The following is a 27,259-nucleotide window of genomic DNA, read 5'->3' as shown; positions in this document are numbered from 1 at the left end:
ATTATGCATCTGTTTCAATAAACTTTTTTCATCCTCCTCCCCATGCCTTTTCATTCTCAAAAGCTTTAAAGTACAGCAAAATAAAACTGAACAGAGCATGGTGAAATCCATTAATGGTGTTTTAGTTTCACTTTATCTGTCCTTATCTATGTGAATAATTTACACCATTATAATGATTATAGCAAGACAAACTGTATGTATTATACTCCGAGCAATTTACAAAGCCCCATTAGGGCAGCAGAAGGTATCTTGCTTCCTAATCTAGATTCCCTGACATCTTCTGTTAAGTGTCTTACATTTTTTAATAAATTTAGAAAATCTATGTGTTAGTGCTCCTGTTAACGAAGCAGCCAGGAAAGCCAACTCTTTAGGTCACGAGGGGTTTCTTCACATTTATGTGGAATTTACATCTTGCTCTTGGCAAGGCACCAAGGAAAACAAGACTGGGCTCCAAGTACAAGGGGAGACAAGCCTGGGTTCCAGGAGACACAGGGAGGGAATGAGAGTGTGTCGGATGAGGGCTGGGGAGGAGCAAAGAAAGCAGGGACATCTGGGAGACGTTCCTTGGGAAGGAGAAAGGCAGAGCCCTCTCCAACCCCTTCAATATACGCCAGGGAGCAGCTGTTTGAGTGGCGCTGTTGCTTGTGTTTGCCAGGCTGACTTGGATTCCAAGCTCTTTTCTCTTTCTGGTGTTAATTTTACTTGCCATGTCATAATTCTAATTTTTCTCCTCTCCCCTCTTTTTTTTTCCTTTGGAACTGATCACTTGTTCACTGCTTGTATCGCCAGGAGATTTCCCTGCAGTTATTGTGGGAGACAGTGATTGGGAAGGGAGGATGGGCACGGGATTTCACAACTTAGTCGTTTAACCAGAGTTCTGTGATATTTTTATCCTTAGCATAACTTATTCTGGCTACGGTATTTGGAAGCAAATGTCTCCATTTTTTTTTTAGGTTCAAGTTTCAAGTGAGACTATATAGAGCTTCCCCCTTGCAAGTCTCATAAGTAAACCAAAAGCATTTCCTATTGAATTTGAAAGCCAAAATGATTTGCTAAAGGGCCGATGCTAGGCAAAATTCAGAAGCTGAAAAAGTGATTGGGGCTCCCTTTTGCCCTCCCATGTAGTCACCCATTCTCATGGCGCTTCTCTGAACTCGAATACAAAGGCCTGATTTTCTGATCTACATTCTGTTTTTTCACCAAGGTACTCTATCCAGGTCTTCCCCTTTTTCTTTTATCTGTCAATTCATTTGTTCATTCAGTTGTTTATTAGTTCATTTTGCAGGTAATTATTGAGTATCTACCACATTCTTGGCTGTTCTAAGTGCTGAGGCACAGCACAGCAGCGAATAAAGCAATGTCCTTGGTTCCATGTGTGGAGGGGTAGGAGACAAAAAATGTATAAGTAATATAATGTCAATGTATATGTATATAATGTAAACATATAAGTACATGTGCATTTAAATATAAAAGCATAAACATATAATGTCAGTTAGAAATAAACACCATTAAGAAAAGTTAGTCAAGGTTAAAAGAGAGAAGCTCTGTTATTAACAGTGGTCAGGAAAGGTCTCTTTGATGAGGTGATATTTGAGCAGCAACTTATTTGAAGCAAATGAGTAAGCCAGGCTGTTATCTGAGAGTGGAGAGTTCTGGGCAGAGGAAACAGTAAGAGGCAAGACCTTGAGGTTGAAACAGCAAGAAAGCCAGCATCGGAGGAGGCGAGGTCCAAGTGGTAGCCAGGGGACAGTTTATTCAGGACCCTACAAAGACTTTGGGACCCTTTTGGTGTGAAAGAGGCCATTGGAGGGTTTTGGATGCAGGCAGACAACAAGGTGAGACTGATATTGGGTAACACTATTCAATACCACTTCCCAAACCCACCAAATTTTTTTATGCATCTGTGGCTTTGTGTACACTATTTCTTCTGCCCTCTAATGTTCTCCCTCAACCCACCTCTATGCCCCGTTGTATTTTGCACATACATCTGTTGTACCACTTTATAGTATGCTCTAATTATTTATTAGGAGACTACCTCTTTCAATTGTGAAGTTGCGGATAAGACCCTGGTGTCCTAATGCATTATCCACAGAAGTTAGAACAATACGTGTAGCCCATGTCTTATCAAACTGTTGATTAGATGACTAAATGACATTGTGTTTCAGCTTCTTGTTTCACTATGAAATTAAAACTCGTATTAGAAAGTCCCTTTACCTCTGAGGATTGGCTTAATGCTATACCACATGAACTTAGCTTTTGTTTATTTTTCTGGTAAACAGAGTTTAAAAGCTAGCTAGTGTCAATAGCATGTTTTATTATGTATTATTCTCTAAGGTAAAAAACCTTTTTCTTGAAACTATGTACAGTTCTTTTGATGGGCAATTTTTGCTTGTATTAATCCAGAGCTATTAAGATACAAGCTTGTTGCAATGGTATCATTCCTATCTCATTATTTTCTTCTTAAAACATGTCAGTGTGCCAGGTACTGTGTGTTAGTACTCAACCACAGCCCCTCTCTTCCATGCGTTCTTCCATTTCCAACAAGACTGGAAGCACTTTCCTACAATCCGTTGAGGGCTGGGTTTCGGATACATTTTGCCAGTAGGAGGAATGGAGGCAAAATTAGAATGCAGGAGGAAGGGAGGCATTCTTCAGCTTCTGACTCTGGTTCTTCAGGTTCCTCAGTGGTGGCCTTGGATCCAGCAGAGTTAACACAGGGATCCCAGGTGAAGGTAGCAGGGACAACTTCTCTGCTGTGGTGGCTGAGTCTCCAGCGGGGTCAGGGATGAGTCTAGGCTCCTGGCTCTGGCCTTGCGGTGGCAGCAGCTTCCTGGTCTTTGGGTAACATTCTTTCTTTTTTGCTCAGCTAGCCCTTCTAACACATTTATTACCAATTCCCTGGATTAAATCTCCCTTTGATGGAAATACCTAGGTATTTTATATACCTGAGAGGTATTTGTTTTCCTCATTCGCTACTGACTGGTAAGAAAAGGAGTAGACTGCATTTCTGCATTCATGTATATTGACCAAAACCTAGCCTGGAAGTCACATTCTTCTCCTTACTCTACTTTCTAAGTACATCCTTCTGTCTAGTGTCATTCAAAAGGATGCATTTTCAAGCTAAACAACATTCCTGCTATTTCCAGGAGGTTTTTTTTGCTTATAAGGGGACAAAATTTCCTCTTGCTCCACAGAGCCCAGCATGGTGCTGAGTTAGAATTACATGTCTTCATGATCAATACAGAAAGTTGGGGGCCTGAGAAAGAGTGGTGGTAACTTTGACTTTCCCTGCTTTAGTGTTATCTGTTGTGTATGGAAGGACAGAAAATGATGTGGAAACTTTCCCTGTCTCATTCATATAAATGTTCCACTTCAGTAGCTGAGTGACTACCCAGCCAGCTCCGTGACCACGGAGCCTGAAGTGACCCACCACCTCTTCTATGAGTGCAATTCTGATGATAAAACCACAGGGGGTGAGTGGGTGGGTGTAGAACACAAGGAGGATCTGAGTTCTGTGGGAAATACTCAGCTACTTTGGCAATGTGCAAATGCTACTTGCCTTATTACTGTGGAAATGATAAAGCAGGAGGTAGTGAAGCAAGCGTATTTCCAGGCCAAGCAGACTGTATATGTAATAGGACACAGAGTTAAGAGAGAGAGAGAGAGAGGGGGTAAAAGACTTGAACATAATGAAAAGGAGTTTGGACTTGATATTACTGGAAAGTATTTGCTATGTGGCTGAGAGGGGGGATTTTAAATGAGGCCCACCGACCCTGGGTTCTGCCCACGTGGGTTTTCTTCTTTTCCTTTTCCTTTTGCTTTTCTCTTCTTTACTTTTCTTTTGCTTTATTTTCCTTTTTCCTTTCTTTTTAAAGTAAATAATTCAAATAGATAACATGTATCCACCAGGAGGACATAACTAGCAAGTAATTTGAGGAATTTAATGTAAATATGAAAAAACTAAATTCGGATGTCAAAAACAGGGCCCTTTCAAAAAAAGTTGGGGAGCCAGGCTTGCAGAATTCAACCAAGAGTTTCAGATTAAAAGAAAAAGTTATGACGTCCAATTTCCTTCTCCTCATTCTCTGGAGAGTGTGTACTGTGAACTTTGCAAATGAGTCACCATCTGATTTGACGGAAAAGTGATTTCACTCTAACTTTTCTTCTTATCTTTAACCAGCGATAATTTATGGGATATTTGGGAGTAGGAAAAGAGAATATAGTCTCAGAAAGGGATTAGGGCAGTGTTAAACAGAAATGGAAGGGTGGATATCAGAGACAGTGGAAGAAAAGAATCAAAAAGCCTGATCTACATGTTTTGGAGAGAGTAATGGGAGGAGTCAAAGATGAGCCTAAAGATTCGAACCTAAGAGCCTGGGTTTGTTAAAGGAGGTGGGGTCTAGACTTGTAAGGATGTAGGAAGCAGGACTGGGACTAAGTGCTTTAAATGCCTTGCTATTTTACAAGTTTGTAATGAATTTTAGCAATTCTGTCTCTTATAATGGCACAATCTGCTATTGGATTGGTTAGTCATGATCTCTTGTGCTTTATTCAAGCTCATCCTTCTTCACTTCATCTCAGGAGTCTGCTGCACACAGTTTTAGGGAGGTTTTCCACGTGCCAAAGCTCAAAGCAAGGACAATAGGTTATATGAAATTCAGAAAGGCATAATAAGGAGGATTTACTTCAAAAGAGTAGAAAAGTCTGCTGAAACGCTGAGAGATTTTCTCCTAGTGTATGAATCTCTATAACCTCTAATTTCAAGGTTTAGCAATTCTAATGTTAACAAATTACAGTTCTAAGCAGGGAGGCAACAGCAGGCTTGTATTAGAGTGGAAAATTTGGTTTTAAGATGAAGGCATTACCGATAATGACAAGATGAGCACTGAAACATTTAAACATGAATCTTTTTAATCTTGGTGTGGAAAGCTAGACAAAATCCCAACAAACAAACTAGTTGTTGCTTCCTATATCTTTTTGTTGACATAGAAGAATGCAGATCTGCATTCTATCTAGATCCAATTGTTACAGATTCTGTGAGAAAAGATGACCTATCTTTTTTTACCTTTTTGGGTCTCATTTGTTTAGCTCATGGCAGGATTCTATTTTAATTTCTTTTTCTCTTGTAAACTCCTTTGGCGCACTCTGGTTAATCTCTCTCTAGCATAATTTTTGATTAATTTGAGGCTTTAAGTCGTAGGAAAGTGATTATTAAAACCTGTGATTCATTTTGAGTGGTAGTAGAATTTATAAGATATCAGTAATTGGGATTGACTTTCTCAAATGAGAAAGGGAAAGAAAAGGAGAAGTTTGTTCTGAAACAATAAAAGCCTGATTGTAGAATATATATATATATATGCATATATATTTTTTTAAGGTTTTATTTTTCCTTTTTCTCCCCAAATCCCCCCGGTACACAGTTGTATATTTTTAGTTGTGGATCCTTCTAGTTGTGGCATGTGGGATGCTGCCTCAGCATGGATTGATGAGTGGTGACTTGTCCGCGCCCAGGATCCGAACCTGCTAAACCCAGGGCTGCCGAAGCGGGACATGCGAATTTAATCACTTGGCCACGGGGCCGGCCCCTGTAGAATATAGTTTTAAGAAATGTTGTTGTCATTCTTTTCCATATATAATAATATTTGCATATAAATGTTTAAAAGAGAGCCCCTTTAGGAATTTTGCTACAGAATTAGTAGCCAGCATTGATTTACAATTTTGATTTATTATCATTATTTGTGTGACCACTGCAAGCCAGGGATATGTTTTGTATGTAAGTCATGGACTCTAATATGCATGAAAGAGTTTGTTCTCTTAGTTACACGAAGTGCTAATTTACTACACCATTAATGTACACATTTCCAGTATCCTATGACCGACTTTTGGAAAGAGCATCCCACGTATCTAGCCATCACCAAGTAAGCACGACGACAAGTTTTCATCGTTCTCCTCAACTCATCCTTCATTTTTTGAGGATTCATTGTTTAAAATTTTTAATTAGTAATACTCTATGTATTCTCTTATATAATCAAACCACCACAAAAGTGTTTTGGTAGGCAGTGAATTTTGATGTTGCAGTGGTTCGTTTGTTTGATCAGTTTATTTACCAAAGAAGCTGTCAGTGAAATCTGGAGAATGTATATGTTCATATTATATAGAATATACATACATCACTCTCTCTCCATTTAGAATTGCTGTTCATATTTAGATATCTGATCTATTTACAGTTTATCCTGGTGTATGATGTTAAGAATATGTTCAATTTTATCCTTCCATTTCACTATGCAGTTGTCCTACACTTAAAAGTGCCCCCTCTCCTGATTTCAGATGATGTATTTATCATATACTGATATTTCATATTCCTTTTAGTCTATATCTAGACATACTACATTGTTTCATTAGTCTATTTGTGCACCAATACCACACTGTTTTATTTAAAGAGGCTTCATAATATATTTCAAAATTTGATCTAGTCACCCCTCCTCCATATTGCTTTTTTTGAAACACTTTTCTGACTTTCCTTTTTAATCATTTTTATAAATAAACTAACTAATCAACTTGTAGCTTAAGAAAAACATAACGCTATTTTATTAAGATTGTTTTAAGTTTATAAATTCCTGTAGGGATAATTGACATCTTTATGACGTTGAGTATTCTAAGCCGACAATCTGATGTGACGTTCCATTCATCCAAGTCTACTTTTCATGTTTTTTCAGGAATGCTTTATAGTTTTTACTCATATAAGTTTTGCACTTCTCTTTTTAAGTTGATATTTAGGTATTTTATTTTTTGCAAAGTAAATATTGTCTACTCTTCCATTATTTTTTCTAACTAAATATTTTTGTCTACATAAAGACTGTGCATTTCTGTGTTTTAGTTTTATATTCTGCCAGTTTATTAATTTCTTTAGTAGTTTTTAGTGGTCCTCTACCATGTTTTGGATTTTCCAGATATTTAACTATATCACCTGAAAACAGAGATATTTTTTGTTTCCTCCTTTCTAATTTTATGATTTTATTTACTACCTCTAATCTGATTGTGCTAACTATTACCTCCAAGCCATAGTTAAAGTGTAGTAAAGATAGTGGATCATGTCTTATTTGAAATTTTATCATGAAATCCTCTAGTGATTATCCGTTATATAAAGATGTTGGCATTGGGGCTGAGGAATGCGAGTGTGTGTGTGTGTGTGTGTGTATTTTTAGAGGAAGTATCATCAACTCCTGTTTTATTGAGTTTTTAAAATGGAGGTTAAGTTTTGTCAAATTTTTATTAAAAATCATGATTTTCTCCTTACTTCTTTTACTATAAAGCATATGTTAATGGATTCCCAGCACTGAATTACCTCAGATTCCTGTAACAAACTCAAATTGGTCATGATACATGTTTTTTAACGTGCTTTTTAACTCTTTTTGATAATCATTTATTGAAGATTTTGTGCCAATTTTCTAAGAGGAGATGTCTATAATTTTTGTGCAAATTTTAATATATTTTGACTTGAGTATTAATCAGCTTCATAACAAGAATGTGTAAGTCTTCTTTTTTTCCTGACGTTTAGAATAATTTGACTAGCTTTAGGATAATTTGAACTTAAAAATCCAATAAAATTCCCTTGTGAAGCTGGTAGACCTGCTACATTTTAGCCTGAGAGTTATTTTACAATTTTCTCTAATCCTTTTATGTTAAATGGTCTGTTTAAACCTTTTATCCCAATTGAGGCCAATTTTGCTAAGTTTTATTCTCCTAGAAGATTACTAATGTCTACTAGAATTTCAAATTTAGTTCCATAAAATTATGTGAAGTTACCTAGTCATTTTGATATCCTTTTTTTCTTGATCATATTTTCAATATATCTTTACTTTTAAAATTCATATTAAACTAATATTTTATAGTCAGTATTGAAGTCTTGCATGGTGTCGAAATGTTTTATGACTTTTTTCTGATTCTCTCTCACGGCTGGCTTACTTGCTTACACGTTTGATAATTTACTGTCTTGAACTCAAACTTTGCTGAACTTAATCTGAGAGGCATGAACTAAAAACATTCCCCCCAGAAAATATTTTCTACTGCTAGGATTCAGAGGGCGCCATCAATCTGGGACTAAGTGGTAGACAAAGAAATGCAGCATCCAGATCCTCCCATTGAAAACAAGCTTGTGCGCCACTGCATAGAATGTGCTAAACAGACAACCTTCAGCTCTTGGCTGATTCGGTTCTGCTCAGCTGTAAGATGCCACCGCACCTAACACTATGAAGCAGGTATAATGGCCTGGCTCTTATGGCCAACGCAGGATGCTCTGACAGGCCAGGCTCACTCCAGATCGCTCTGCTATTGCTGGCTTTGTTGCACCTGCATCACTAGCCATCTTCTCCTCTGCCCAATCCTGTTCCCTCTTACTTCCCTGCACAGACATTGAACTCTAATACTCAATTCCCTCAATATCTTACCTCAGCCCTGCTTCTGAAGAGCCCCACCTGCAACAGACCACTTTAATTCAATTTATTGGCATAGATTTTTCATGATCTTGCAAAGAATTTCCCAGGCCCAAATGTAGGTGGGTCTAGGGTTAGAAATACCAAGAGGAGATTATTTTTATTACATTTTTCCCCCGACTCAGAGCTATGGTGGACACAAAGAGGTTTCATTTGAAGTTCCCTTTGAGATTTTGCCTCAAGTAAGCAATTTTCTTCTATCTTATATTTTGATGGAAAGTATGGCTCTTCATGGGAGTCTTACTTTATTTCTCTTGCTCCCGACTCTGTAGAGACCCAAGGCCCAAGTCAATGGCTCCCATACACACTAATATTTAATGCCCCCAAACTCTGGGGTCCTGGATCTTCAGTTCCCATTTGGCTGAATTTAATCTTGGGAATTTTAAGCAGCCTAAGGGAGAATGCTTCTCTCCATAAAGGATTTACATTTTGCTCTGCCAGATGCATGGAGGAACTGCCAGTCAGGAGCACCTTAAATGGAATTCCAGCTTGAGATGTTGGGGCCTCACTGGAAATGTGAATGTGGGCTTGTGGTTATGAAGTCTCAGGAGGCAGTTCCTCTACCCAACCCGTTTTACCAGCCAAAGCTGAGATGGATAAGTTTGCTTACCTGCTCTCTCTGGTGTTTATGTTTGCTTGACTTTTAACTTTACCCATTGAGAGTGTTGACTTTTGGAGGCACCGTGTTTGTCGGGTCTTTGATCCAACTTCCTATGTGATGAGAGGACTTGGTTTGTCTTCTAACTTCCTTACGTTCCATTAAAACTAAGATTTCTAGGGGCTGGCCCCGTGGCCGAGTGGTTAAGTTCGCGCGCTCCGCTACAGGCGGCCCAGTGTTTCATTGGTTCGAATCCTGGGCGCGGACATGGCACCGCTCATCAGACCACGCTGAGGCAGCGTCCCACATGCCACAACTAGAAGAACCCACAACGAGGAATACACAACTATGTACCGGGGGGCTTTGGGGAGAAAAAGGAAAAAATAAAAATCTTTAAAAAAAAAAACAAACTAAGATTTCTAGGGCTGACCCCTGTCCTCAGAGAAATCGCTGGTGTTAACACATACCCAACTGTTTAGATTTGTGCTTTTTTGTGGTTTTGGGTCTCTGAATATCCTTGACCTTCTCCTTTTTTTCCCTAATATTTTTAGCTGTTTTCAACGGGGAGGTTTTTTTCTGGACTTCTAGTCTTCCTTGTTATGAGGAATAGAAGTAACTGTCTTAGTTTTGAGCTAATTTAAACTGAGTCATGAGCTGTGAAAAGAAGGCATCAAAGGAAGTAAATTCTAAAAGATGCAGATAGAGATTTGAAACTATACTGATACTAAGGCCATCTTTTGTTGTTGGAGCAGTCTTGCCTAATCAGCTGTGCCAAAGGGCATTCAAGGAGAAAAGCACTGGCCTTTATCCAAAAGAATAGCTATGCAAATGAAGTTCTGAGAAAAATATTGGAATTTTTTTAAGGAAAATGAGAAGAATAATTACCCACAACTTTGAGATGTGGTCCATCTTCAGAAGCTGCTGCTCCTACCATTGACAACATCATCATCCTGGCATTGATGAGTGAGGGAAGGTAAAGGCCAGATTAGAAGACAGCTGATTAGGAGACAATATGATCTTTCAGATGACAAATTCATAGCTCAGAGAAGCTAGATGGTTGGCATTTGATCACAAAGGATTGCGGTGCTATCTTTGTGGCTGCTTTGCTCTAACCAGCAAACCTAGGAATAAGACAGGTTAAAAAAAAACAGAATTCTTTTTTCAGTCTATTTTTTTCTTTTAGGACAACAGGGCCAGTGGATTTCAAGTTATTATCATGAATTATTAACATGAAAGGTTTAACAGTAATCAAAGTGGTAGCTATCACACGTAGTGCTTGTAGTTGAGCAACTAGTGTGTACAAAACGATGAGCACTTTATTTTGTGTATGTTGTACTGATTTATATTATCTCCAAACACAAGGACAGCGGCAGTTAGAGTTTACTTCAAGAGATTTATGTTATAAGGACAACTAATATTTCTTATGTTTTGCCAATATTCTTGCTCCTACGATTCCATTCTGGGTAAACTCTGGGTTAATGATGAAAGCCAGTCTTGGCTTTGCTCTTTTTCACTTTTTCCAGTGCTATCCTGCTCCTCACTCTTCTTCCCATATGTCTCAGCAAATGCTGTAATAGGGTTGATGGGCGATGTGTATGTGAAATCTTGCCTAAAATGAAAGTCTAAAATATATTCCGAAAAAAGCAACAGTAACAACACTTTGAGCGTAGCAAAGGTGACAGATGTTGCTAGGAGGAGGGCCATATTTTTCATGGCTACAGAGCACCTTTCTCTGGGGCCAACATTATGTTCCTTCCCAACACACCATGTGCCAATGACTCCAAATGCTCCTTCTGTGACAGAATAATAGAAGCAGTGATCCTTGAGGCTGTAATCATTCTTGCTGTAATTGCTCTTGTTATGGTACACTCAGTTCCATCTACAATGTTTTCCTTCCTGACGGGAAAGAGCTTTCACGGTCATGTAGAGGTTCTGCTCTGAGCTTCTTCCAGAGTCTTGTGTTTACATGCCAAGTCCCTAATCTCCCATTCCAAGATTTCTGGGCTGAACAGGGAAGGAACTGGGTGATACAGGTCCTGAATTGGCCTTGACACAAAACCTCTGAATTGGATCAATGTCCATTGTAGTTGCCTTTCTCTAAGAAGAAGAGGGCATTTCTGATTCATTCAGAATCATTTTTCCAGTCTCACTGATTTTATTGAAAGGATTCAAATTCCCTTCTTTTTTATTTTTCTGCTTATTTCCCATAAACTTTTATTTTTTATAGGAAAGCTGTATTTCAGACTCCATCCGTCTGGCCATACTCACCAGGTGTCCCTTTATAATGCACCCTGGAGAAATCTGCCTTGCAGGACAAGGCTTGTTGCCCTCAGGATCTGCTCTCACCTTCCCTCTGGCCACCACACCAGTAGCTAAGCCCACCAAGAAAAGTAGAGTCCTCTGGGCATTCCAAGAAACATACTCTATTGTGAGTTTTGGGGACTTACAGAATAGATCCATTCTGGCAAGCCCACTCTCCTGAGCCTTTGATCCCTTTCCTCACTCTGCCTGGGCAGTTCTGGCATTGCTATTCATTTGATGGGAGCTAACATTTTCCCAAGCATCTCAGAGCCTTCCCAGCAGTGCTTCAGGACTGGGGATCCTGCCAGAACATTAGATTCTGTCTGACAAGAGAGTTCTCCCATATTGATAAACTCTGCCTTATCCAGCTTTACATTTTGACATTCTTGTTCCAGCACCATTAGCATCCCTCCCAGGCATCCATTCTTGGTTCTGGCTGGTAGAACCCATGGCTTATAGCTCCTTCAGAGTAAAATCTGAGGGAGGGAAGCCGTATAGAGAAGAGGAAGAAGCTATGGAAGAATTCAATCCCTGGAAGTTTCAGGAAGAGTCTACTTTCATCATAATACAACGAGGAATTCTGGAATGTAAATTGTGCCACAAACACTGTCCCACCTTTAGACAAGGGAGTGGGGCTTTTGTACTCCCATCCAATCAATTATTGGCCATTGGAAATGGGGCAAATGGCAACAGGATAGCTTCAATCATCCGTGGGCACTCGTCCAGAGAAGCTTGGAGGTGTGAACTGTTAGCCGAAGCACCTCATAGGAACTAGGGTTTGGGCACATCAACTAAACCAGTAAAGGGGATGGCAGGGGATCTGAGTGGGCCACCAAGACAGTCTGTTGCACCATTTATTAAAATGTTTCTGATATGTTAATGCCCATGATACGATAATTTCCAAATCTTCGCTAGTATTTCAATCAGAATGTATTATTCTCTTCCCTCCACATTTACAACACGTTGCTTGAACCCCTATTTTTAATTGATTTGCAGTTTTTGAGTTACAGTTAGTTGTTTACGTAGCTCTATCCCACTCCAGTTGAAAATTCCTTGGGAGCAGTCAGTCATTCTCCACCTCACAGAGTGAACTTATACATAATATTTAATAATTTTTTCAAATGTGTTTGATAATATGCGTCAGAAATGGCAAGACAAAGCTTATAGCAATTCCTTTTGAAAAGAAAAGTTATTGTCAATTTATCTTTTAGGTCAATCTGAATCCTCGTATGTTGTGTTTGCTTAGTGGTACGCACCTCAGCAAAGGTTTCAGGGAGCCTTGGAATAAAATGGTTGTATACTCAGCCTGAGCAAACTCAAAAGAGTTTCCTTTGTAGGGGGCTGGCCCCGTGGCCGAGTGGTTAAGTTCGTGCGCTCCGCTGCAGGCGGCCCAGTGTTTCGTTGGTTCGAATCCTGGGTGCGGACATGGCACTGCTCACCAAACCACGCTGAGGCAGCATCCCACATGCCACAACTAGAAGGACCCACAACGAAGAATATACAACTATGTACTGGGGAGCTTTGGGGGGAAAAGGAAAAAAATAAAATCTTTAAAAAAAAAAAAAAAAAGAGTTTCCTTTGTAACTGAAGATAGTCAATGATGGTATCCTTGGAAAAGCTGTGGTCATGATCTCAGAGGAAATCCTCGAATAGGGATCAACTAAAATAAATGTGGAGGTAAAGTTTACTAAGTAAACTTTAGCGATACCTAGAGAAAAACTAAATGTACCTAGTGAATTTTCCTCTCTAGTTTGGTAGAAGAGGACTGTCTGCCACCCAAATAATAGTGGTGGAGTAGAAAACAAACAAACAAAAACAATGCCTTGGCAAGAAAGCATCAAAAGTGGAAGAAGCCTTTTAAACTGTTAAAGGCAGATGGGGACAACATGAATTAAACTGATTCTCTTAGTAATAGAAGTCTTCTTTAAGGCATGAGGTGAACACTTTCACTAGTTTATTTTTTTTCATAGTTGGTTGCTTTTGCAATCTGGTTAAAAATTACCCTTTGTACAAATTTTCTCTGATGCTTTATCTATCCATCTTTCATACTAAGATACTGAGGTACAGAGTTAGTTGGTAACTTACCAAAAATACTGAAAAGTAGAACTATTATTAGGGCCCTAGACTCTATAGGAGAGCCCATTCTTTGTTTGCTGTCTCCTTGATGGGACTCCATAACTTGCCACAATTCTTCAATCGGTCTTTGAGTCTTTAAGAAATTGGTTTGAAATTGGAGAGGCACTGGAGCGGAGCAGGCCTCTCTTCTTCCCCTTCCTCCCACCATGGGGGTAGCCCTGCACACCTTACAGCAAGAGGGCAGAGAACTTATGTTCTCTGGAAGGAGGTACTTCCAAAAGGAAGAAGGGTGGAGCAGAGTCAAACATGGGTTGTTCTTCCAAATTTACATTTATGTAAACCATTTAACTTCACAGGGGTAGAGTGAGTTAAGGCACAGAGAGGGGCCAGGAGTTACTCTAATTGAGCTTCCTTATCTCATGGAGAGAGGAGAAAAAGGTTTTCTACAATAAGAGGGCTAACATAAGAATAGCTGTCTATAATCTCAAGCATCCTTCTGAGACCAGCACCTCCTTTCTGCCCAGCTCACTCCCTTTGCTTCCTGTTCCCCAGCTCCACACTTTCCCATCTCCATCTCTCTTGGCCATGTCATCTGAGCTATGATTTTAAAACTAATCCTGATGTGCATTCTACATGGTTCATCAAGAGTTCCCAATGAGGTTAAACCTCAGTTGCCATAGCAGCCACCAGCTCTATAATGCCTACTTTAGTAGTTTTTTTCCTCTGCTCTGTCTTACTCTCTTCACTTCTTCACTCTGGATTCCTGGCATCACTTCCCAAATAAAAAGTACCCAAGTATTTGTCTCAAACTCTGCTTTCAGAGGAACTCAAAGTAATTAGCAATGATGGTGATGATACTCATAACATGATGATGTAGTATACTCATGAAGTAAAATCACAGTTTAAAGAAGTGAAAAATCCAGGAGGCTTGATGGAGTTGGAGAAAACTTAGTGAAAACAAAAATGAAAAACTTGACATAGGACTGAAACCCTGGAGTAATTTAGACAGAAAAATAAAGGTGGGGGTGTATATTATAGGTAAGATAGCACGAACAAAAGTAGGGAAACTGGAGGTGGGTAATTCTTTCCTTAGTTTGTATATAGATATCCTTTATTTACAGAACCATGCATACCCTTATATTGGAAGATGCCACAAAAATCCAAGTCATTCTAGCAGGCAAGAAATTAAATGGATCCATAAGTACCATTTGCATACAAATACTTTATGACCAAAAATCTCAGCAAAAGCCATCTGACCACTGAGCTTAACGAATTTTCACCACCTAAAAATCCTTAGGTCCCTCTCTTCCAGAACAATTCTGAACACTTTAGAGTGTTACAGGAGCCTGTCTTGATTTAGCTCCTGTCTTCCATTGGCTTCCACCTAGCCATTCTCATTCACCTGATTCTTCTCCCTTGTCTATCCACACTCACCTAACTCACTTCCAAAATGGCCGCCATTACTAATTTTCCAGGTAGATCTTTGTGCAAGGAATCTTCTCTTTCCACCTGTTTTTCCTATTAATCTCTCCTTATCATTCTGAACTTAGTTTGGAGATTATTTGATATGTGAAACTTTCCTTGGCTTGTCCTTGGTTCACCTCCTCCTTGGGCTGGGTGCAATTTTCACAGGATTCTCATAGCATCCATGTTACTTCTATAAGAGCTATCCTCACACTATATTGCACTATATTGTAATTATCTCCTTAATTGATTGTCTTCCCAACATTTTTAAGCACAGGGACTGCATCTTATTCATTTTAAAATTTCTTTTTAGCATCTTATGTGCCTAAGCAAAATGCTCAGTTTTTACACTGTGTTTAATGAATGTCCTTTGAATAGAGGCATTAATTAATAAATAAAAACATGAATTGTTTCTTTTGCTAAAAGTGTACAGCATCTGGTTTGGGATAAGAAAGTAGAATTAAGAAGCTGGTGAGTATACCCTCTTTATATTTCTGGTGGATATTTGAATATTTATTCTTTTCCTTTCACAAAGTGATGTGAGAGGACAAATAAATTAGCATTTTAAAGAACTTGGGCTTCTAAAACAAAGGTCTAGCTTAAGTGTTTACTATTCATTAAAAACTAATCTGTTAAACCTAAGGTATGGATGAAAGCAGACAGTCTAGAAGGATTTCAAGCCTAAGGAAGGGTTAATCAAGCCAAAGATCATAATCGTGGTATTTCTCAGAGCCTAAGAAGTTTAAAGGAAAGTAGTCACTCATCTTTGACTTTCAGACACTGAGGCATAATCAACAGAATACCAAGCAGTTGTGGAACTTTAATGGTTCTATAGGGAAATTGTTGAGAAGGATTAAAGTTTCTAGATTCAAAGACATTTTCCATCAGACCACTTTCAGGTTGCCATTCCAAATGTACCTGTGGACCTTAAAGCTTTGGGGGCCATCATGGTGATAGTCTACAGCAAAAGTCTTCACTACCTTCTTAAAATTCTAGTGCAATTGTCATCAACACCATTTCTGTATTTTGTTTACTATGCTGCTGATAATGGCAACATTTTTGTGACAGGAAAGTTTGATATCTTTGTTAAAGATTTTAACTAGATGTGGACACATTGATTTCACTGCTAAATCTATTCTCTTGTTTCTATCCTACTAGCATTTTAAAAAATCTGGCAATATATGTTCACAGATAGCCTTAATAAGCCTAATAGTATGTTCCCAACTCACAAAAACTCATTGCAAACTAAATTAATCAGTGATACAAATATAAAGAACATTTTTACTCTCATTTCTTTTGACTTTAGTAGTGTTTGGTTAACAAAAATATTTTAAATATTTGTTTATTTAGAGATATCAGATTTTTTAAAGCATACTTGAGGTTTAGATAACTGTTACATGCAACTATTTATCACTTTGTAGAAAGTAAGGTGAAATTAAGGAAGAAAACCTTCCGTCTTTAAAAATGTATTTAGTTTGAACAGATTTAACTTTTTAAAAAAATGTGATATTATGAAAGTTTTATTCTCTTAACAAACAGTATTCATTTGACAACTATTTATTGTGTGTAAATATTTATTATGCGTGAGACATAGCCCCTGCTTTATAGGAAGTCATAGTAGAGCAAGAGAAAGACACTGGAGGATAACTGCATTATAACTTAATTAAGGCTGTAGGAAAGCATGTGCAGAGAGCTATGGAAGCACAGAGGGGATTCCTCTTCATGCTGCCTGGGAAGATATGTGTAGGCTTCAAAGAACCACGTCAGTTAAGAGAATAAGAAAATTTTCAGGCAGAGACAGAGAAGGACCTTCCAGACTGAGGAAACATGAACAAAGGCGTGGAGGTGTGGGAGGATCTGGTTTGGAGGCAACAATGTGGCTAGGATATATATAATGCAAATAGTATAGTAGAGAGATGGAATCGCAAGGAAAGGATGGGTCAGAACCAAGCTATTTTTGTAACCCTTGCATAGCAATTTGGATCTCATCCTCTAGTTAATAGGAAGTTTTGAAAGTTTTTATGGAGCAGGGTAGCATGAATAGTTCTGTTCTTTAGAAAAATGATAGTGCCTATACAAGTTCTGGTCACCCAATTTCCAAGGTGTATATGTGGACTTTCCCACAGTACCAAGCAGTGCTCAACACCAGCTGGGTGTCTTACAATTAGACTCAATTCTGACACTTTCTACCCAGTGATAGCATCAGATTCCACAGCTGAAGGATTCAATCCTACAAGACTGCGCCCTGTAAATCCACTGCAGACATCAGTCACAAACCCAGGTTGTCACCTGTGCTTCTGACCAATGGGCTACAGATTGAAGGTTTCCATGACCCACTCTTTGGGTTGAGTTAATATGCTCACAGAACTCAGGAAAACTATTAACTCACTAAATTATTGGTTTATTACAAAGGATATTCAAATAACAGCTAGATGAAGAGTTACATAAGGCTAGGTATGTGGGAAGGGGCACTGAGTTTCCATGCCCTCTCCAGGTGTACCTCTCTCCCAGTATCTCCATATGTTCACTAATCCGGAAGCTCTCCAAATCCCCTCCTTTGGGGTTTTTATGGAGGCTTCCTTACATAGGCAGGATTGATTAAATCATTGGCTACTGGCGATTGAAGTCAATCTCCAGCCCCTCTCCCCTACTTGGAGGTGGGGGGAGGTGGGACTGAAAGTTCCAACCCTTTAAACACATTGCAGCCAGCCTCCATCCTTGGGCCCCAAAAGTCACCTCATTAACATAACAAAAGACACCTTTATGCTCTCCTTGCTCAGGAAATTCCAAGGGTTTTAGGAGCTCTGTTCCGGAAATGGAGATGAAGACTAAATACGTATTCCTCGTTATTGTCAAAAACGGAACTCTGCACACTGAGTAAAACAAAGTAGACAGGTGAGTTTATTGCAAGTGTTTCGACCTGCCAGCTAGGAACTCAAGGCTACGGGGGCAATGAGTTCTGAGTTGCTCACAGACTAAAGGCTTTTATGGGGTAAATGCAGAAGTTATTTGGCTTTTTCAGCTGATTGGTTGCCTTGTGGTCTTCTTCCTTATTTGGATCAGGATAGCTGAGTTAGAGGAACAAGGAAGTCCAGGGATGGTGTGAGCAGACTTGGCATTTATGGATTGGCTGGTGTCTGGGAATTGGTTGACATCCTCTGCTGATTTCCGAGGCAAGCTGTAAATCCTTTCAACTTATGTTAGGTAAGGTTGTTTCACTTTCCTTAATGCATGTGTCTTGGCCAACTCCATTTTGTTGCTGACATAAGTGACTTCATCTTAGTTTGGTTCTACATATAAATACAATATCACAGCCTGCTATTTGGAGAATTAATTGGAGAGCAAGAGATTAGAAATGATTTAAGATTCTATTGCAATAATTATGAAAATAAATGTTAAGAGCTTAAACCAGAATAGATATAAAGATATGGTGAATGTAAGAAACACCTTGGAAGCAGAATGTATTAGATCTAAACATCCAGTTGTTTGTCAAATTGAAATAGTTGGGTGGAGAAAAGATGACCCTGATGTTTTAAATCTGAGAGACTGGTGGGGTAAAGATGAAGAGGGACTGATGCTAGAGGAGGGAAGCAGCTTGAGGAGAGATGGTGAATTTTGTCAGGACTTGCTTAGGCTATAGCACCTGCGATACATGCAATGGAGATATGCAGGAAGCAACTCGGGGTTGCAGAGTAAAACTCAGTACAGAGGGGAGTACAGCTTGAATTACAAATTTAGGAATCATCGACATAGATGGAAACAGAAGGAAACAGGGACTGCAGGTAAGAAAAGAAGAGGTCTAAGTGCAGAATCCGGAGAAATATCATAGACGCTCAAAGGCAGGAGAGAAGAATTAAATCTGAAATCTAAAACTATTTTGACGTCTTTATGAGGAAGGGCACAAAATATTCCTGTCTTCCTGATGACAGCTTTTGCATTTCCATTACCAACTGGAAAAACAATGATTTTTTCAGATCATGCAGAATATCTGGACATTTTATTTGTGACCTCAACTGTTTTCACATCTATGCTTAGAATCATCATATCCAAGCGCTGGGCTTTAGAGGCTGTAGTGCAGAGGTTCAGGGAATAGGTTCCTGGTGTAGGGGAGGAAGGTAAATCCTCTGCCTTCTCTGGGTCCTTCTGGCTGGGCTACAAGCCAAATTGACACAAGACGAGTAACAGGAGAAAATTAAACAAAGCTTTACAGTATATATACATGGGAGAAACACAGGAAAACTGGGTAACTCACAAAATGGCCGAGCTGCCAGCTTAAATACCATCGTCAGCTAAAGGCAAAGGAGGATGCTGAGGGTGGTGCTTTGAGATTTCAGAGGGGAGGAAGACAATTTACATGGAGATGGAAATGCAAATGTTTGTTAGTTTTGCTGGGCCAAAAATGGGCTTGTTGGTGCCTTTCTATCACATTTATTTTACATTATACTATGGCTGTCTTAAGGTGATAACTCTTTCCTGGAGCAGGCCTCCTATGTTAAATTCTTTTAGGCAGTTTGGGGGAAGGTCAAACGTCTTTCTTGAGTCTTCTGAGCCTTTATTATCTTCAGCTCAAAATAATCCACATACCGGAGTGGTCCGTCTTGGGGCAGCCTCCCCTGAACCCCATCACTAATCAGGATTCTGATTTCAAATCCCAGTTTTGCTACTTACTCAACTGGGCACCAGGAGAAGTTACTTCACTTTACTGCGTGTTATTTTTCGCAACTTCAAAAAAGGAGGTATCAAAATGCCCCACGAAACACTAGGCATTATGTCTGGTGCTTTGTAAGAATTCAATGTGATTCTTGATGTTATTATTCTTACTACACGGAAACATTATAATTTTCAGAATAAGCCTTTGATTCCTTCCACTTCTTAAATAGAGTTCCCATGGAGTTAAGTGAGTTTCAAATTTAGTCTCTATCATTTTGAAAAAGATGACCAATACAGGGTGAAAAATTTTCTTTTCAATTTGTATAATGACATTTAAAATCATCCTGTCCATGAATACATTTCTAGAAAAAATTTAAAGGAAATATTTTCTCTAAAATTTCTCTCTAAAAGTTCATAGTATACTGCAGAAAAGGAACACATTAGAAATAAATTGAAGTATGTTATGAAGTGGTAAACACTTCAGTATAGTGCCTTTTTTTTACTGGACATTTTCATAAAAGTGGTTTTGGCTAATTATTATATTTCTGTATATAAATTCTTTTCTGAGAGCCATAGTATAGCATTAGCTATAAGTGTTTTATTATCTGTCACAGTAAATCTTTAACCTTGGGAATAATGAAGGAGCATAATTACTAGTTTATATGCAGTTCATTATGGCAACAGTAGCCTTCATTTCATAAAGGATGTGTGACAAAGAATGAGAGGAATGTGTCTCTATGGCCAGCTTTCACACAGAATTCTAACAATACATTCTTATTTCATTAACACACGGTAGGTGTTTTGTTTTGTTTTTACAATTTTGTAGGCTGGGAAGACCATTCTCCTTAATAACTAGAGCTGTCCTTCTAAACTGGATGTTTTTGTCTTTTTAAAAAGATATTGACAGCTCACGCGGAAAAGGCAAGAAATTTCATAAGGCATCTTGGAACGTTCTAATCAATTATTTCTCTGAGTATACTATATTCCAGTGGGTTTCAAAAAAATAATTTTAGAGTTGACATAAAAATTATGCTTGAATGACAAGTGAAATTTTACTTAATGAACTTTCAGTCGATGGAAAATAACAAGTATTAGAATTTCATTCCAAAATAATTTTCTTTGCAATTTTTAGCCAAACTCATCTTCCAGCATGTCTCTTAGGATATACAACAAACTATAAAAATGACCAATTGAATCTTCCCAAAAGACACATAATTCCAAACATTCATGAACTCACTAAAATTATTTGTTTCCTTCCTACAGAAGCTAGAACTTAATCTCAAGGCTTACCAAAATAAGACCAGTCTTACTTCTGGGTGAATGAAGGCAAAAACGTTAATTCTCAAAGTTGAAAAATTTACTGTGGCTTAATATAAGAAACTCTTACATAGTTGATGCCTTCACATAGATGTTATGATCACATACTCAGAGGACTTTTTGTGCTGAGCAAAACTGACACTTGGTCCACCAGCTCCATTCCAAGATTGTTGACACACCAATTGGCATTTAAGGGAGGCACCCAGGATCAACTTGCTTCCTTTTGCTGGTTCATGGGTAAAGTAAAGCATTTGATGTAGCTGCAATTCAGTGCATATCTTTAGGCTTAATGGTTGAGGAACCAGCAGACTACCTGAGGCTTTCAGCTCCTTGATCAAAAATCCCAATGTTTTGGCAGAGAGGACACTCATCTGGCCACTAACTCCCCAGATGTTTATCTACTAGTGAGCATACATGAAGGCTTCAGCTTATGTTGTGTCTTGAACTCAGTTTCTCCTCACTGTTGTTGGTAACTTCATGATACGGCATCAGTGCAGAGGCCTGAATGCCTCTCACCGCTTGTTGGAGATTGGAAGCTAAATCTCTATCAGCCTGAGTAGCTGAGGCAACATCTCTCTTCTCTCAAGGGCATATCACCTCATAACTGGAGCGTTAGCTGTTTAATGTAAGCGTTGTGAGAACAAAACAGACAAAATGTCAGGAAGTGGGGTGGAGGACAAATAAATGAACATACTTGTAGAGGAGAGACCCAGAAGGAAGATTTAAACACTTCCTCACTTTCTGTATCCTAAGCTTATGTATATTAACAATACACATGTGGTTTGTTGAGTTCCTTCTAGTAATGCTAGGTAGTTGCCTTATCTTATGCCCCTTCACAACCCTATGAGATAGGACACATTATTATCCTGTTCAGTAGATGAGGAATCTAAGGCTTGGGAGGTTAAGTAAATTGCCAAGGTGACATGGTTCCTAAGTGAGGAACGGTAACGGCTCCCACCCACTCCCTCCAGAGGTCAGCTCTGAGCCATTCTGCTGAGATGCCACAGATAGATTATGTGATGGGAAGGGCATCCCTGAGACTGTGCAAAGCAGCCCTTCCACTCTGCTCGATTGTCCTGGGCAGAGGGAAGGATGGACGTAAACTTAAGGCTCATTTTGTTCTCTATTGCATGCCCTTGAACTGTATGTAGTCTCTGTTATTGATGCTCTAAGGCCTTTGAAGGAAAGACAGCACTTGGAAAGGAAGGTCGGTTCACACATTTGTTGCTCCTGTTTAGTGCAAGCCTGGGTTTTACAGGGCAGTGCCGGACTGATTTATATTCTTTCCTGCAATCAAAAAAAAGGAAGAAAATTTTTATTTAAAAAGGAAAGATTCTTAAATTCTGTGGGAAATGAATAGGATTTAAAAAGGTTAAATTTTTTCTCTTTTGACATTTTCTGTTCCGCTGACATTTTCTGCGATGTTTGCTTAGAGATGAGACCTTTTCTGTTTCTTTGTTTGTGGTTGTCTGAAACAAATCAAGCTCTTTGTTTTAAACTATTTCTCTTGCTTTTCCTTTTCGGCTTTGTAGGAGCCTGTCTCTCCAAGAAAATACTAAATCACTTTTATTTGGTTCAAGGTTAAAATTTACTTGTGGAAAAGATTTATGATGCTTTGCTTTGTTTAAAAAGTTTACACTAGAAATATATGTATCCTGGAAGAGAAATGAAGGTTTCTCTGGTTGTCTAAATTGTCTAAATTTTAAGTATTTAGCTTCTGAAAAAAAAACACAATTATGTGAACACTAAAAACATGTATTGCATGTTTATGCAATACATGCAGTTTTGTTGAATGTGATTTTGATAGGCAGGATGGATAATTTAGGCTAAAACTGTCCTTTGGCATAAAGAAATAACATTCACCAAGGAGCAGAAGTGCAGGCTTACCAGCTCAGACTGGACGGCTGGCTTGCCCCTTTTCAGTAGGTTACTATATGAGTAAGTTGCTTCTCATGACGACCAATTGTGTGCATAATCTTGGCTACACTATTTTTCTGGTTTAAGAGTCAGAGAATGATAAAATTTCAAGAATTGAAGGGACTACTTCCTGGTTTTAGCCTTCCCACGAAGTAAAGCACATCTATTTGGTTAGATTTTTTTTGTTCTCTCTTTGAAAAAATGACATTCTGCAAATTATAATACTGAAAATATCCTGTCTGGTCTTCCCCTTGGATAAAGCCATTGCCACCTATTTTAGTTTTCTAGGCCTGCCATAACCAAGTAATACAAACAGGGGGGGCTTCGAACAACAGAAATTTATTCTATCTCAGTTCAGGAAGCCAGAAGTCCAAAATCCAAGTGTCAGCCAGGTTGGTTTCTTCTGGAGGCCCTGAGAGAGTATCTGTCCCTTGCTCCTCTCCTTGCTTCTGGAGGTTGCCAGCAATCCTTGTTGTTCCTTGTCTTGTAGACATATAACTCCTCTCTCTATCTCCTTCTTCATAGGACTTTCCCCCGTGTGTGCTTTTATCTAAAATTTCCCCTTCTTATAAGGATACTAGTCATTGGATTTGGGCCCATGCTAATCTAGTTTGTCCTCATCTTAACTCGATTACATTTGCAAAGACATCATTTCCAAATAAAGTTACATTTACACATTACTGGGGTTAGGACATTAACATACCATTTTGGGGGATACAATTCAACCTACACTAGCACCACCATGACCCATTAGAAGTGGAAGTTCTGCACTAGGACAGAGTTCATGCTTGAGTGATAGGCAATGAAATGCCATTTATGCACTAGCTTCATTATTGCAAATGTTAGAAGACTGGTCGGAATATTTTATTTCTCTAGAATATTGACTTGAATTGGTTCTGCAGATTGGTGCATCAAAATCTCATGCATCATATGGTGATTTCGTGTTATTGATATTTGTTTTAATAAGATTTAAAAGCTGTTGTTTTGGGTGGTATTTTATAGGCATTAAGAAAACAAGTTAGGTTGTGAACATGACCCTCAATTTCCTCAAGTTCACTTGAAGAAATTAAAGGTTGGTCCTGAGAGCGAGCATAGGAAACACATTGGGATGGGGGAACAGATTGGGATAAAGCTTGTCACTGAGGGGGCTTGGTGACTTCACTCTTGAGCACAGACAGCCCCACTCTGGTATCTTACCTCTGCGCTAGAGACGTGCTGACACACCTAGATGGAGACTTCTATACATCTTTAGCCAACGTATGTTCAAGTGCCCAGGGGAGTCAGGGGGGCATCTACATGAAGAACAGAAGCCTGCAGGTTAGGGTCTGTCTCCGGACAATAAGGCAAGGAAAAGAAGGTGGGAGGATCCCATTGGCATAAGGGCTGTGCCAATAAAGGACAGAGCAGCGGATTCCCTGCAGACAACTCACTGAGGAAGGGTGAAAAATTCCCCAACCAGGACCCTAAGTGTTATGTGGGAATACTCATGGTGAGACACTGTGAAGCTGCTGGGAAACAATAACTTGCTTGGTGAAGGGAAACATCTATGAATTTTTCTATACTGTTAACTAAAACTTTCTTCTGAGGTGCATTGGCTTGTGTGCCTGTATGTACGGAAATTGAGGGCAGCTTGCTCGGCTCTCCAGTAGAGGGATTTTCCCCAGGTGTCTGGGGGGAGGCTTGTGCCAAGAAAGTTTTTCACTCAAATGAAGTGGTCTGGGTCCTCTGTACCAAAGACAAATCAGGTATGAATACTACTCTCTGAGAGCCCTAAAATTGTATGCAAAATTTCATGTAAATTTTTCATATGCCCTTTTTTGGGGATGAAGTTCCTTAACTTTTAACCGATATTCAAATGGCTTCATGACATAGAAAAGGCCAAGAGCATCTAATTGATGAGAATAGCAATCACCTGACCCCTGTCTGCTCCTAGTTTTCTGCCCTTCTCTCTTTCTAATCTCCTTTGAGTTGATTGAACACATGAGCTTTGCTTTATTCGGGACTTTTGTTTCACATGGAAGCCTTTCCCCTCTCTCCCCACCATCCTTCCACCCATTCTCGCTCCCCATGGGCTCCTTCTCAGACTTCAAGTCTTAGCTTAAATTTCATCTCTTTGACTTTCCCATCTAACGTAGATTCTCTACTTCCCTATTAGTCTCTGCTCAGCTTCCCATTTATTTCCTTCAAAACACTTATCAAAACGTGTACATAATTTGCTTATTTTTAATCTATCTCCCAAAGGGCAGGGATCTTATTATCTTATTTCCTGTTAAATTCCAAGTGCCTACCAGAGTGCCCAGACATAGTAGGTGTTCAGGGAATGTTTTCTGAACACCAAATATGTGGAGAACACACTCTAACATGAGGCAAGAACCTAAAGAGCACTAGATTTATGGAGTCACAGTGCTAACGGACATTTCCCGATATTAGTTTTTTCCACTACATTAGCAATTGTTTGTGCTGATGAAATCAGTGACTGTACCCATAATTAGAGCTTAATTTACCTTTACAAAAGAAATGGAGTTTCTTAAAGTTCTATTTTTTAAAAAAAAAATCCAGATATTAGTAACCAGTGAAGTAAACTCTAAACTGAAATGAAAATTAGGAAAATTTTTCTTCAATCTAATATAACTTGTGAAAAAGAAAAGAGCCCAAAGTATTTCTTGTTACCAACGCTCACGTTTCTGGGCATGTAGAATCATGGTATGTTCTCTTACTCATTCACGTACAATAACCTCAAACCTCATGCATATCAACTCACAGAGCAGTGCACGCACCAAAAGGGAGTCAGGAAAGACCGACTTCATGCCCCAGTTATTGACAGGTTTCTGTGGCTAAGCCTGTCTGTGCCTTTTTTTTTTCTTTTGGAGAGATCTATACCTACAAATGTTACCCTGACTTTCAATAGTAGTTCTAGTTTACTTTTAAATTTCTGCAGACTGTCAGATAAGATACGTGAATCTGTATCTTTGTACTCACCTGACTTCGTTTTTAAAAATTTTTCTTTTTAAATTGAAAAAAATTCTTTAGCAACCCCCTTCAGGAGAGCATTAACTGTGAAGGATTCGACTCTTCATTCAAGGCAGTTCTTAAACTGAGGATGGCTGTCACTACTGTAATGGCATTTCCATTTAAGCGGCAGAAAGTTTGCTTTCTACAGATTATTCTTCCTTCATATAAAAATATATTGTAATACACATCAGAAAGAACCAAGTGAAAGCTTGATTACCCAAGTAATATTTCACAAAAAGGTTTTCTCCAGTCCACTGCTTTTTTTCAGCCAAAGAGACCTCCATTAATTGCATAATTTCCTTAGGTCACCCATAGATTTCTTGGTTCAATAAAATATTATTTTAAAAGCAAATTTTATATTTATTTGTGACCTAATTTTCTATAGGCAATACAAAGGACTACACTTAAAAAATTAAAAATAATACTCTTTTTCTAACAAAAGCACCATACAATCATTGTAGAAAATTTTAAATATGTGAATAAGCAAAATTAAAGAAATAAAGTATGCTCTAATAAAACTGTGATGAACATCCTTTTGGTGAAAAACTTTTATCCATTTTGAATTATTTCTTTGAAAGAAACTCCTAGATGTACAAATTTTCTAGTATAATGTTTAAAACTACTTGATGATACTTGATGATTATGAATAAGTCAAATGTAATTTTTCTTTAATAAGCAGTCTAAACTATTAAAATAAGGAATAAAGCCAAACCAACTGAGAAAATGAAAAGGGTAACTTATTCCTAAAAGCATTAACCAAGAAAAAAATAAAATAAGCCAACTCAGTCCTCTTGGTCATGTTAACACTGTGATTATCTTCAAGTTCCATGAGGGCAAAGATTTTTGTTAGTTTTGTTCACTGCCTAATTCCAGTGCCCAAAACAGTACCTGCCATATGTTAATATAAAAAGTCATGTTGAATGAGTTACTTAGGAAAATGCAATAAAGCTATGGTTTGTATGCAGTTTATAGCCCCCTTTGGCAGAATAAATCTAAATAATCAAAATGTGTTTATTCAGTAGCTGTCATGTTCGGAGCTTACAGATATTTGCCTCTGGTTTGCGTATGAGGAAACCAGGATGGCAGGTATTGCTCTCTTTGGTTTTTCTTGCTCTAATAGTCCAGCAAAAGTAAGAACAGAACTGACTCATACAAATGAGAAATGAGTCACAAATCTACCATAATATTTATTAGCTAAAGATATCTAAAATTGAGATCTGTATTTTAGACATGACTCACTAGGAAATGATTCTTGAAACATGTTTAAAGAAATTCATGCAGCAGCCAGCCCAGTGGCACAGTGGTTAAGTTCGCACGTTCGGCTTTGGCAGCCTGGGGTTTGCCGGTTCTCATCCTGGGTGCAGGCCTACATACCACTTGTTAAGCCATCTATGGCAGGTGTCCCACATATAAAGTAGAGGAAGAAGGGCAT

At 38.7% G+C, this 27,259-nt stretch overlaps 1 long non-coding RNA gene across 2 annotated transcripts in view; it reads left to right on the top strand.

The window, feature by feature from the left end:
• Nucleotides 1–1,634: 1,634 nt before the first annotated feature.
• LOC102149540 (uncharacterized) overlaps nt 1,635–27,259 on the top strand; it is a 101,353-nt gene continuing 75,728 nt past the window's right edge. For both annotated transcript variants that reach the window (XR_011437975.1, XR_011437976.1), the window contains exons 1-3: nt 1,635–1,835; nt 17,712–17,826; nt 17,995–18,135. This is a non-coding gene — a long non-coding RNA (uncharacterized lncRNA). The remainder of the gene's footprint in view (nt 1,836–17,711; nt 17,827–17,994; nt 18,136–27,259) is intronic.

Source organism: Equus caballus, chromosome 4, assembly GCF_041296265.1.
Source record: "Equus caballus isolate H_3958 breed thoroughbred chromosome 4, TB-T2T, whole genome shotgun sequence".
NCBI classification, from domain to species: domain Eukaryota; kingdom Metazoa; phylum Chordata; class Mammalia; order Perissodactyla; family Equidae; genus Equus; species Equus caballus.
The sequence above is the reverse complement of the archived record's forward strand: the minus strand, read 5'-3'. Positions and strand labels throughout refer to the sequence as shown.